Genomic DNA, 12,607 nt, shown 5'->3' with positions numbered 1-12,607 from the left:
TATTTCAGGGATAAGGGCAGAGTAATTGTGAGCTGAAGACAGCAAGGTTTGATATAAGTAGGCTTAAGAATTTTATGTTTTTTAGGTATATGAAAAAGTGTATGAGATAAGTGGCGCGGGGGGGGTGGGGTTGTGAGATGAGGAATACGTGTTTGTGTTAAGAAAAGGGAGCTTGTGAGGTAAAGAAAGCGTGTTTATGTGATAATAGCTAACAGTTCGTGTGTTAACACATGTTTGTGAGACATGGAATGCAAGATTACTGGGTAGGGATTACAAGTCTGTGTAATAACAGAAACGACTTTCTGTGATACAGACGTCATCGCCAATTCCTATTCTCGTCTGAAGGTGGTCATACGTAACCCAAAACATAGAAGGGCTTAAAGAAACTTCGGCTACCACTGGGGCACAGAATTCTGCAGTGTAGTATTCACTTTCGTTTAGATATTCGGCACTTGTCATTTTGAAGTATTTGTAAAGTTTGTAATCAGTTCCGTTAGGCAATGAGCAGTGTGGTACTTGGATTCCATCAATGGCTTTGAATTCGTTTCATGATCAGTTGTATACCTAGGTTAATAAGGTAAAAAATTCACTTAGAAACAGTTCACTTGTTTCAAAATCAACATAGGTGAAGAGTGGCAAAGTCTGCAAATGGAAAAGAACTAAAAGATCTCTTCTAGTCTTGAGTAACATGCAATATATAGCTCAAAGAGTCACTGAAGGTTTTCTAAAACGACAGTTAACGAAAATAAAAATCTAATCAGGTAAAAAGTAAGAAAACCAATGAAGCACCTGGATACAAAACAACGATTGTATCACGTATAGTTTTTTCCACGAGACTGTGTAAGCAGACTTCCCTGAGAAGGTCCTTTGCCAATTCAAAAAGAAAGTAAATTTACCTGAAATATAGAAACTTACGTCACTGTCTCGCCCGTCTTAGTATTTATCATAATACTTGATATGACTAAGCTTTGCCCTACCTTATTTTAGCCTGGAACCAAAAATCGTGTGTAAGTTCTCGTCCAAATCAAGGTCCAGAGAATACCCAATTATCTCTGGCGTAATGACTGGGTCTATTCTGTCCCACCAACCCGGAAGCTGCGTTGTGAGAATTAAAACGAGGTCACCTGGTATCGATTCGTGACGTCAAAAAGAAAGAAAAGATTCAGTTCTGACGTTGTTTTTATTTTGATCAGAAGAGAAAATGAAAATTAGATTATGATGCGTCTCGAAGATTCATTGTCATATCATTTCAAAGGTAGCTATTGAATAGAAACTATTATTATTATTATTATTATTATTATTATTATTATTATTATTATTATTATTATTATTATTATTATTAACTATAGCTGATGATTATAACATCTGTCGTGTTTACTGCATAGTGTTGCTTTTTGTACACAAAACATGAATATTCATTTGTTATATTAATAAATAAAAAACAATTATCGTACATTGAAAGGTAAAATAAATGATTAATAAACCTTAAAAACAGGAATTTCATTCCCAAAAATTCCTCAGACGAAAACCTGGGAGTCGAATTCCAGGACTGTCAGCGTGACGTCATTCCAGATTCCACTTTTCTTTGACCTATATCGGAGTTAAGATCTTCGTCCATCTTATGAATTTTACCGTTTGCAAGGTATAAGTTTAATATAGCCTGATTTTAGAGTACAGGCTGTCAATAAAGATATAAAGATGTTAAGTAATTAAATCTTATTATAAAGCATTTTAGCTTCATGGAGTTCGACGAGAGATCATAATGCACACTTATTACCGGATTTTGAAGCCTTAATTATAAGATAGTAAAGATTTTCGATCACATATAGGCTTAAATTTTGACTATATAATTTTTATATAGATATAGTACTTCAAATTATGTCACAGTTGCTTGGTTACTTCAGTTTTCATAGGACCAAAAGGTTTGCTAATTCAATCTCGCAAGTTTAGATAGATTTTCACGTTTCTTTTAAATCAATAGAACTGTTGATCTATCACTTCCTAATATTTTGCAAGAAGTTTTGCCAAAAACGCTTTTAGGTTTACGAACTAACGTGTATATATAATTTTACAGCTGTCAAACGTCTAATGAAATTGATCTGTACACTACTGCAGCAAGATTGGTCGACCTCATGGCATGTGAAGGCTTAAAGCTAGCTTTGTAAAAGTCGTTTAAAGTTTAGCCTCCATTACTTACGTAGGAGAAAAGTTTGGTAAATTACCAGACTGCATGAGATGAATTTCAGTCATTTAATAAATGCTTTCTCTGACCTTGGGTCTGAGTAAATTTTAAGTCTGGTAAAGATTAACTTTCGTTTTCTCGTGACTAAATTCGGCAAATGGTCCTGCCGCAAACTTTAGCTGACTCAGCTGTGTGCAGAATTGTTTAGACTGCATTGCTTACTAGTCCTCCTTGCTATTTGTCTAAGGCGAAATATTTGAAATAACCAAATGATTTGTTTAAGGAAATAATCTGGAAAATGTAGATAAAAGAAGTGGCAGCTATGAAGAATTCTGATGCTAGACTTCTGTATTTTTTATTTTATCTTTTCAGCACCTGAATTACTGACAGTAAGGAAAAGTGTAGGGTATTCCTTTGAGGTTGAATGAGATTATATTTATTTTTTTAATAATATTTTCCGGTTGAATTCGAGAGAAGCTTTAGCTCTGAAATATTGTCCATAAAAGACCCCCTTCGCGTTACTGAGAAACAAGCCTTAATTCCTTTACGCATCTTATGAGACTGATGGTGAAATTAGGCATTAAGTTTTATTAAATAAAAAATTACCTACTTTCATGGAATGTCTGGAAATGTTATCATGGCTGTATCGAGCTTTTTTCTTAACGAACATCATGTACGCCAGTATAGATAGCATAGATGAGTAGTAAATAGAATTAAATAGATTGTTTACATTTAGAACCTCCGTATGTTGTTACTGATACAGTTGTAGTTTTCTGTTTATCATTATCGGTCTTTCAATAAAAAAATGATGAGATATATATTGTACCATAATATTTACCATACGTTTAATACACATGTACAACATCAAGCCTAATACCACAATTCTGCATGAGCTGTACAATAATTTGGTCTGGTTGGAATGGCAACATTGAGATGAGTAAACCATTTCACGAACAGTATATCTTAAGTGGTGAAAGTGAAAGGATTTCCCATGAAGTTTGAACTATTATCGTGACAGAGGTGAGACAAAATATTTTCTCTTCTGTTTTCAAGATTTTTTTTTATTTTTCGTTACAAAATCCATACGATTATAAACAAAACAAAGAAGGCAAGAAAACTCCATGAACACCAGCGGTCGAATAACAATAATGAGAATCTTACTGCAATACATTTGGCTGTCGTGAAAATTGAGTATAATGGTGGTGGCCTTCTCTCTCTCTACTCGTGTGTAATTGCCCATTTTAAGGTCATTATTCCAAGCCATTTGGAGACATCAAAAAGGTCCGCCCTTTGGCTGTTGTGTGTAACTGTATTCCTTGCTTGGACGGACTACGAGAGAGAGAGAGAGAGTGTGTTCAAAGGCAGTCATATTCAAGGAACTATATTTTCAAAATTCAATTCAGTTTATTAGTTTCAACAACTCCCCCATAATTATGTGGAATTAGCATCTTTTCAATTGCACAAGGTCATGTTCAGTCTCACCGGTTGGGTTGGGTTTTGGTCCTGTTCCCAAAATATCCATTGTGCCCTTTTGCCTGAGTAACAATTTATGTACCCACTAGTTAGTCAACAGTGGTGGGTTGCAGCCAAGGTATGGGACTATGAGAAAAAAACAGATTGCTAAAAATGAAAAAATAATTAATTTTAACATTATATGATCTAGAAAATCAAACAATCTGTTCATTTCTGTCATTAGTTAAATACAATAAATTGAGCCGAAACAGCGTTTTGGGTCATCGCCCCTTGATTATCACATACTTATAATCAGCTTATGCAATTGATCATGAATGAGTCTGATCAGTACTTGGAGAGAGACTACCAAGAAATGTCAGGCTCTGTTGGTACTACTGTACATGTCAATATTTCAGCCACTGGCACTTCTCAGGACAACAGTGTTATACTGTACTGCATCCTGTTACCCCTTAAAGGAAATGACTTCTTCTGGTTTTCAGCCATTCTTTTCGGAGGGTAAAGTTGGTAAACCCACGCCTTCTCATGTAGATGATCTGAAATTTCAACGTTGTGTCCTGCATAGGTAACAGACCAGACCCAGTGTTGCTCAATTTAGCAGAGCATATGTAAGCATGGAGGACTTAAAACACCACTTCTGTTCATTTCATTGTTGTATCTAATAAAATCTCATGCATTGTTCTCCTGATTATATAAATTTTGAAATGTTAAATTTCCGAGTTATGCGTTTCAGTAATTCGTCTGCCGCGTTTTTGTTGCCAGAACAGTCACAGCTGAAACCCTCACAGATTACTCATTTTTAGATAAAATACAATACTGGTAGCTATAAGATATGTAATTTCTTAATCCTTCACATTTTTCAATATTCTATAGTAATAAAGAATTTTTTTTTTGGCTTTTTAAAAAGGCAAAGAAAATAGTTCTTTTAAGAAAATGCCCAACTGACAAGAATGTGCAGACGAAATTTTTGCAGGGAAACTGACCTAAAATAAAAACACGGATGTGAAAGGAAATTGTTAAAATATATAAATATGTACTCTTTAGAGAAATATTTATTTTTTTATATTTTAGTTTTAATCTATCTTAGCATATCACAAGTATTAAGTTTTGTAGAGTCTAGAAGTTGCCATTCATCCTTTATAATATAATAATTTTTTTACTGAATTCCATTAATTCTGCTAACTATCCTTATTAGCTTATAAGTCATTATTTATATCACATAATTAAAGCTATGAGATTTCACAGAGAACTTTTAAAGTCGTAGATATCTTACTAATTCTGAATAAGTTGCCAGCTATTATGGTGATTATTATTTTGCATCAAGACTGTAAAATGATCTTGTTCTGGCTCACTGAAGTGTTTGTAGCATTAATGGTATGTTGGACCCATTCAGTCCTAGACTAACTCATTTCACATGTGACGTTTTCACTGTTGCTGTGTTCACTTTAGAATTGTTTTCCTCTGGTAAAGTCTTCATAGAGTTTTACACAACAACTTAACCAAAGCTCCCCAAAAATGTCTATTTTTGCGTAGAATCTAATTTTTTTTAAATTAAAACTTTTGCATACTTATTTTCATTCCATCAGTTGTCACTGCATTGTCTGTGTAGGGATTTTAAGGTTATATTGTGTTGTACTTTTATGTCAATGTTAGTTTTTTTGGAATTCGTCTTGCTGTTTTTTTTACCAGACGTTCTTGGCAGGATACCTTCAATGTTCTTGATTTATAAGTAAAATCTACCACTAATATTAATATTATGGCAAAAAAATAATACTTATAAAGTTTATATTATATTTTTGTTTACAGTTTTAGCAAAAAAATTATTTATATATGAAAATTTATAAAGCTTAAACAATAGTTAATTAAAGGGAGTGCCTAAATTACAGTAGTTGCTAGTTTATGTTTTTAATAATAAATTATTTCAGCCTCCTTTAGACGAAAAATGAATTATATTTTGACTGAAAATAGATGATTATTTAATTTATAGAATATATTGTATATCGCTTTGATAATATTGTTTATATCTTGCATGAACTCGAAGGCTACAGCTTCTGTGTACAAGAAATAGTTGCCAGTTAGTATTCAGAGTTTTTATAGTTACTTGAACTGTCAATAGATGTCTATAGCGGTTGTGTCAGGAATTGTCAAGAGGATAACAGGCTTAAATATTATAGACCGATAATATATATTTAGTGTATAATATTATATTTAGTGTACCATCAAGTAGAATGGATATTTCTGGGGGTATTATCCATATTCCATTCCATTTGTAACGATTTCAGGAATATAGTGTTATTTTTAGTCATGTTTCCCATTTAGAATTTCGTCTGCTTCTGTTAAACGATTCAGCAAGAGAGCTTCAAAAAAAATTCCTGTCTTCGGTAAAAATCTAAGTCTGTTAGTGCTGAAAATATGCGAATACTTATTTTAATTCAGTCCAAGATCACTACGATGTCTGTTTGACAGTTCTTTGTAATGTGTTGAAATGTTAAGTAGACACAATGAAAATGTTTTCAACCAAAGTCTCGTTTTCTTGGACATAAATCCAATTGAAGCTACAATTTAAATACGACGGAATATATAATTTACGGTATTTAAAAAAAGTGCTCGTGCCACCAGATCTCTCAGTGCTGTATCGTAAATTTATTACGATAAACAGGAAATATTTTAATATTTGTCAAACATGTCATGACATTGTTGGAATTTGGATCGCGTGACTTCATTTGTCTTCGCTGTCTCTGGCCGTTGTTGACGTGATCCTAGGCATGTTTGCTTTATTATACTGAATGTAAGTGTCATTCTAGCACATTATAAGTTGATTGATATGTATATTTAGTAGATTAAGAAGGTATGTAAATATAATCAGCAAAGAAGTTTATTATATATATAAAGGATTAGCCCAGACTACATTTAACCGGCTACTACATTGAGCATTGGCCCAATACCCAACCACGGCCGCCATTTGTATCAAGTTTACTTTATAACGAATCGTTATGCTGTAACGATATACGGAGATTTTGCCCGTTAAAGATACTAGTGAGAAGCTAGGGTATCCAAGACTGGCCTGGAGCAATTGTTCACAGGATAAATCAGTTTCATCCTCATGTATAGTAGGCTAAGCAGTTGGAATGTATTTAATTTCAGTGAGACTGAAATCATTTGAAATGAGTATAAAACTAGGTGGTGAAATCCTCTCCATATAATTTTTCTGTTACTGTTTGTCTTGAACGTTTCTGATACTTGTTTCATTTGCAGATGAGGGCTTTTGGAGGTAGTGGAGCCCACCCTTAGGCTACCCTATATCATACAATTCAAGGGACCGCAGTGGGAAAGCCAGGATTTGGGTGGGGAAATTCAAGGACCCTAATCCAACTGATATTTTGTATTCAGACAACAGTAAGTTTGTACCGTAAGTTTATGGAATGTTTTCAAACTAAAGGCTAGCATTACAGTAAGGACCAGGTACCTTAGGTGGTATTATTTTATAAGTTGCCAATACACACTTTGACATTGTAACCATTTTTAAAAGCTCTTCATTCTCATTATTTTGAACCCCATAAATACTATGCAAATGATAAATAAAAATTAGAAAATTTACGACTTATAAGGTAAGTTCCATAGCTAATGGCAAAATGTTTTCAAATATTGGTAATTATTTCCCTAGCTAGCATTACAATAAGGACTTATTGGCAACTTGTAAAATTTTACCCCTTAGGTTATGTTAGGTTATGCAAGGGTTGTTAGGTCAGTGGTGCATGGTGGAGCCATAGTATTGTATTTAAAGCACTAATATTATTGTTGAAATATCCATGGTTGTAGGCTGTGATGAATTGTACAACATGGTAATCCAGTGTAACTTAGAAGGCATAGCCTTAAGGAACTGTAGGTAAAAGTTTGTTTCCCATCTGAACTCCAATTCCACATGAGGGCTAGTGCTAAACACAGTGAAGCACTGATTCATATACATTTTTGCTGTGTTTAGTATTAGCCCCAGAGGGGTCAACAGTATTATGCCATGTTTAGTACTACCCCCTGGGGGATCAACTGTTCCTTCAAATGTCCCTAAGTGCATTTTGCAAAATTGAAGCAGAAAAAATCCTCAGTTATTTACTTATATTTTATTTTTTATTGTAATTAATATTAGATTGCAAGAATTATGTATATAGAATATTTTTCATTTTTATAAAGATTTGAAAGATATAATAAAAAATCAAGTAGGGATGTTCAGACTGAAATGAACATTAGCTGTTTTGTATATTAATCAAGATAAGAATGTAAGATTACTAGAGAAAATTATAAAAACTTGGAATTAGAACGTTCAGGTGTGGAAGAGATGTTAGGCCTAATACAGGCGTATAATTACTGTTTACTGTAATTTTGGCAATGCTTCTGAGGCATAACTCAATCTTGTCGAAGCCAAGGATTACTATTAATAAATAAATCATATAGGTGGTAAAATTCACAGTCAGTGATAGCCTAGTTGAAAAAATTACTAACTGAACGTTTTCTTAAACACTATGCATGTTTAGCTTGGTTTAGGTAAATACAGTATAATAAAAGCTGAGTCGGAGGCAGTCTATATTTAAGAGGTTATCAACAGATGGCAGATAAAGTTAATATTACCTTCTATGCACAGGATTAAAGAAACTTTTTGCACACTGGGTTTAGTTGATGTAAATAGGCCTCTTTTTAGTTGAATAGTGACCTATTAGACTAAGAACTTGGAGTTTTAAATGTTTGTTCATAGATGTAAGGAGAGTTTGGTATATTTTACTGTAATTAAACTTTAGGTTTAAGAATGTTTCGAAATTTCAACTAAGTTAGACTCCTAGTTAGTCAGACCACTGAGCTGATTAACTGTGTCTTTCTTCGATGGGTGAAATGTGGAATTTTAGGTTATTTTACGTGGCTATGTTACCAGATTAACTGGTTACTTATAATTTCTGGGACCTGTTATTTGCTTATATCAGGTACTAATCAGATTACAAAAATTTTTTAAGAAAAGTTTGTAGATTTTTTTTTTTTTAGGGCAATCCAAATCAAGACAGCAATACAAAATCTCTTCTACAGCAATCACACCCCTTAGGAATGAAGGGGCTTATCAGGATATAGAAAATTTGTTAATTTTGTAGAAGCAGAGGACTGTTTTCAATGGGTTTCAAATTGGAATTTTATTGTGTGTATTCACCATTTAGTCAGATTATTTATGTGAAATGATTGTTTCTGAATGGTGGTTGCCAGGTAAGTGGGAGGGGAACAAAGGGAATGGCAGAAATGAAAGGCAGAAACTTACGAAAACAGATCCGTACATCCATTCAGGATGCATTTACTTTAATTTAAAAAAAAAAATTAGCAAATTTGAAAGAGGACTTGATGGTGCAATCTTTCATATCTCCCCAGGAGGACTGCCACTGGAATGTAGTGTAACAGCATTGTAGGTTTATTATCGTCTGACTGCCTGCTGCATTGTTTTATGTGATTGCACTTTTTCGTTTCTTCTTATTGCCATGCCTGGACTTCACAGACAGTGTGGTGGTCACTAATCCAAGTCATCCTTAAGGCTCAATAGATTTCACTGGCATCACGACCAAGGCATCTCAGTGAGTTAGAGGTGGGGCCATATTAACCAGCCACTGCCTGGTTCCACCTGGTCCTATCATCTTTCCTACCATGAGTGGAGAGGGTGCTTGGGCTGCTGATCTGGTGTATATGTTAGGTCTCCAGGACATTGCTACGGTTCTGTGACCACCAGTCATTTGCCTCTACTACTTACAGATCTTTCAGCAAGACTGTCTTAACTGTCCAACTACTTAAACATTGCATTGTTTCATTTGCCCAGCCCAAACAGTACTGAATGGTCTGGTTGAACTACCTTTTAATAATGATGATAATACTATTACTAATATTAATACTAATACTGATAATTTTGTGTATGTAAGGACTCTAGTTTGAGAAAAAAGAAAATTCAGTCAGCATTGCATAACATCTTGTGACATATATATAAACTGTATATTAAAGGTTATTAGAAGTAATTTTCAAATTTGGGTGAAGATTACAAGCTTTTATCGGATACAGTACTAATTTACCATTGCATTTCAGGTTCTTGGGGTTCTTCGAGACAAGTTTTTGAAGATGCCTCAAGATGAAAGTATTATATAGAAGAAAATAAACTTCAATGGAAACTTGGAGACTTGATTTGTCAGCGCTTTTCAACTTTTTTTTTTTTTTTTTAAAGATCCCATCTCTCTCCAATTAGTAATCTTGTTTGAGTGTACTGTACACATAGGAGTTACAAACCTTTTAAAATTAGTGGAGTGATGTTTAGCAGTGTGTGACCACCTCCATTAGTGAAAGCCCCTGTCTCCCCAGTTAGGATGAGGCACTGTATCTCATTTAAGCAGTTGGTCTTTAGTAGGTCTCTTGTTACAGCAGTTGGTCTTCAGTAGGTCTCTCATTTGCTTTAGACTTCATAGCCATAACTCGGTTATCTAGTAAAAGTGAGTCATTTCCAGACTGCTATTCCTGCATTGAAACAGCTAAACCAGGTTTGAATCTTCATATCTACAAAGCTGAAAAATCAATTATAATTTTCTTTTTACATTTTTAAAAATATATCAGTAAAAATAAAACTATTTGACTTTAAAATGACACCAAATCCAGCATGATCCATTGTTGCTCAATTGTCATTATTGAGAGATTAGACCTCTTGCATCTCAGCCAGTTTCCTCTTCCATGGCTCCTCTTCATCATACTCCATCCTAAATTGCAATTCAGACTATTTAATGATTAATTGTTTCAAAACCCAGCATTGTTTTTACAGTAGCATATTTTTCAACAAACCCATTGATTGTCAATTGTTAATCCATCTGATCCACTGTTAGAGAATGTAATTGTCTTGTTGGCAGTGTCAGTGATGCTGATTCCATTAATGTTGACTTTTATTTTATGTATATTTGTTGGTCTCTTGGTATTTATCCATTTTTATTTGTTGGATATTTTCTTCCTCCAAACTCATTATTTCACATAAATGCTTTCACCTTTGTAGAAGTTGCTTTACAGGTTAAACCTTTTAAGTATTTTCTGTAAGATTTTCACTTATTTTTAGTAACAATCAATTGCCTGTCTCCTTTTAACTTCAAATGGAAATTTGAAATAAGAGTTGCATAATATGTATGACTGCTGAGTGTGAAAAGCTCTTGGTTTTTGTCATACTCTTTCTTTCCATTGTATAATTCGTTTCCTTTATGTATTTTCTGTTTTCCTCTTCACTACATGAGTTCACATTAATATCACTGGGAGTGCTTGTCTCTTCACTTCTTTGACTGGCGCACATTGTATGTCTGCCAGCAGAATTACTGCAGGAGGGCCATCTCCAGACAAGACAGGAGGCTTCCTCTTGCAGGTGACCACTCTTAGCAGCAACTTATCCAATATGAAAAGCTATTTGGTTAGTCTGTGCCTGAGTGTTGAGGCACTAGTGAAAATAAGAGGCTTTTTTCCATTAAGCAGAGATGAGATTATGGTTTTCAGTATTTAGCAAATTGTCATTTTGAAATAATGTGCACTACATAGTAATACAAAACTGGTAAACAGTACATAAGTAATTTGGCTGTCTGCACATATTTGTAGTTGTTTAAACATACTGCATAACAAAGGATGCTTTAATTTTAAGCGCTCTTTAGGCTACATGCAAGCAATAATTATTAGGCAGTATTTAAAGTAAAATTCATAATTTAGTTGTATAAAAATTTAATAAAAAATAGTTTGGCTGGGAAGCTGGTATTAATATTTGAATTTGAATCTTGTTTCGTTAGTCCAGGTAAGTTATGGTATGTAAACAGGCAGTAATAAGCTAAAATTAAAATGAAAATTTGTTATATTTCAATAATGTGGATGTTAAAACCAAAATGCAAATATAATGTAGGTTTGGCTTTGTAAAACAAATATAACATTGTGGTTCTTTTTATTGTAAATGAAATAATGGAGTATGATTTGGACATATTTACATTCAATTAGTGATGGCATTTGAAGCATAAAGGTATTGTTGTACTACGTGTTCATGGGAAAAAGAATTGTCATAGAGAGTGCATTAACATACTGTATATGTGCCAAACCTACTATGCATAGGTTTGAATTTTGAGAAATTAATTCACCCATCATAGGTTTTGCACAAAAAAGGAAAACTTCGGTCATCTCAGAGTTGAAAATTTCTAAGTCATTGTTTTTGTACTGAAAGCTGAGTATTACTAATCGCAGTTTTAATGTTACAAGCTCAGTGGTTTGGTGAAACCATTAAAAAAAATCTTAAACTTTTTCTGTAGACGTGGAAAACATTTTTTCCATTTTGCTCTTTGTGAACTCACTCTGAATTCACAAAAGTTTTTACATAAATCATGTAAAAAATATTTCACCACTTTTGTATCTGCCAGTTTGTTTGCTCTTTCCTCTTCATTACATGACCAAACAGTATCTTCAAGATCTTAACTGTATTTCAGCCTCTCCACATCTCTGCTATATCCTCATATGGGGATAAGATTATCCAAGTGCAATGTAGCCATGAAACTTGCTGATTTGCTGTCATATCTTGACAGTTTCTCCTCCATTTATGTTTTCTTTCTTTACTGTTTAAAGTAACAGATTTTACAAAGACATTGTAAATTTATACTTTTGTTGCCAGTATTCCATTGATCTCTTTCCACTTCATTGAGGTTATGGATGCTGTCTTTCTTTACTGCTCCTTCAATTCTAGTTCACTGCCCAATAAACCAAGTTCTGTCCTCCCCCCTTTGTCTCTCCACTCTCCACTATTGCTAATTTCTATAATGTGTACATTGCGCATCAAAAATCACTTCCCCTATGTAAACTTATATTTGTGGCATCTTGTGACACCAGCTGATACATTTGATTTATTCACAGCACTGTGGTGGCCACTTTCTAGACCACAGCTTTTCCTGT

General features: G+C 33.8%; 1 long non-coding RNA gene across 1 annotated transcript; it reads left to right on the top strand.

The window, feature by feature from the left end:
- The first annotated feature begins 6,302 nt into the window (after positions 1–6,302).
- On the top strand, positions 6,303–12,078 carry LOC136854998 (uncharacterized). The gene is made up of 3 exons (XR_010857858.1): positions 6,303–6,440; positions 6,908–7,048; positions 9,752–12,078. It is a non-coding gene; the product is annotated as an uncharacterized lncRNA (long non-coding RNA).
- The last annotated feature ends 529 nt before the right edge of the window (positions 12,079–12,607 follow it).

Source organism: Macrobrachium rosenbergii, chromosome 30 (genome assembly GCF_040412425.1).
Source record: "Macrobrachium rosenbergii isolate ZJJX-2024 chromosome 30, ASM4041242v1, whole genome shotgun sequence".
Lineage (NCBI taxonomy): Eukaryota > Metazoa > Arthropoda > Malacostraca > Decapoda > Palaemonidae > Macrobrachium > Macrobrachium rosenbergii.
Note: the sequence above shows the minus strand (reverse complement) of the source record. Positions and strands in the feature narration are given on the sequence as shown.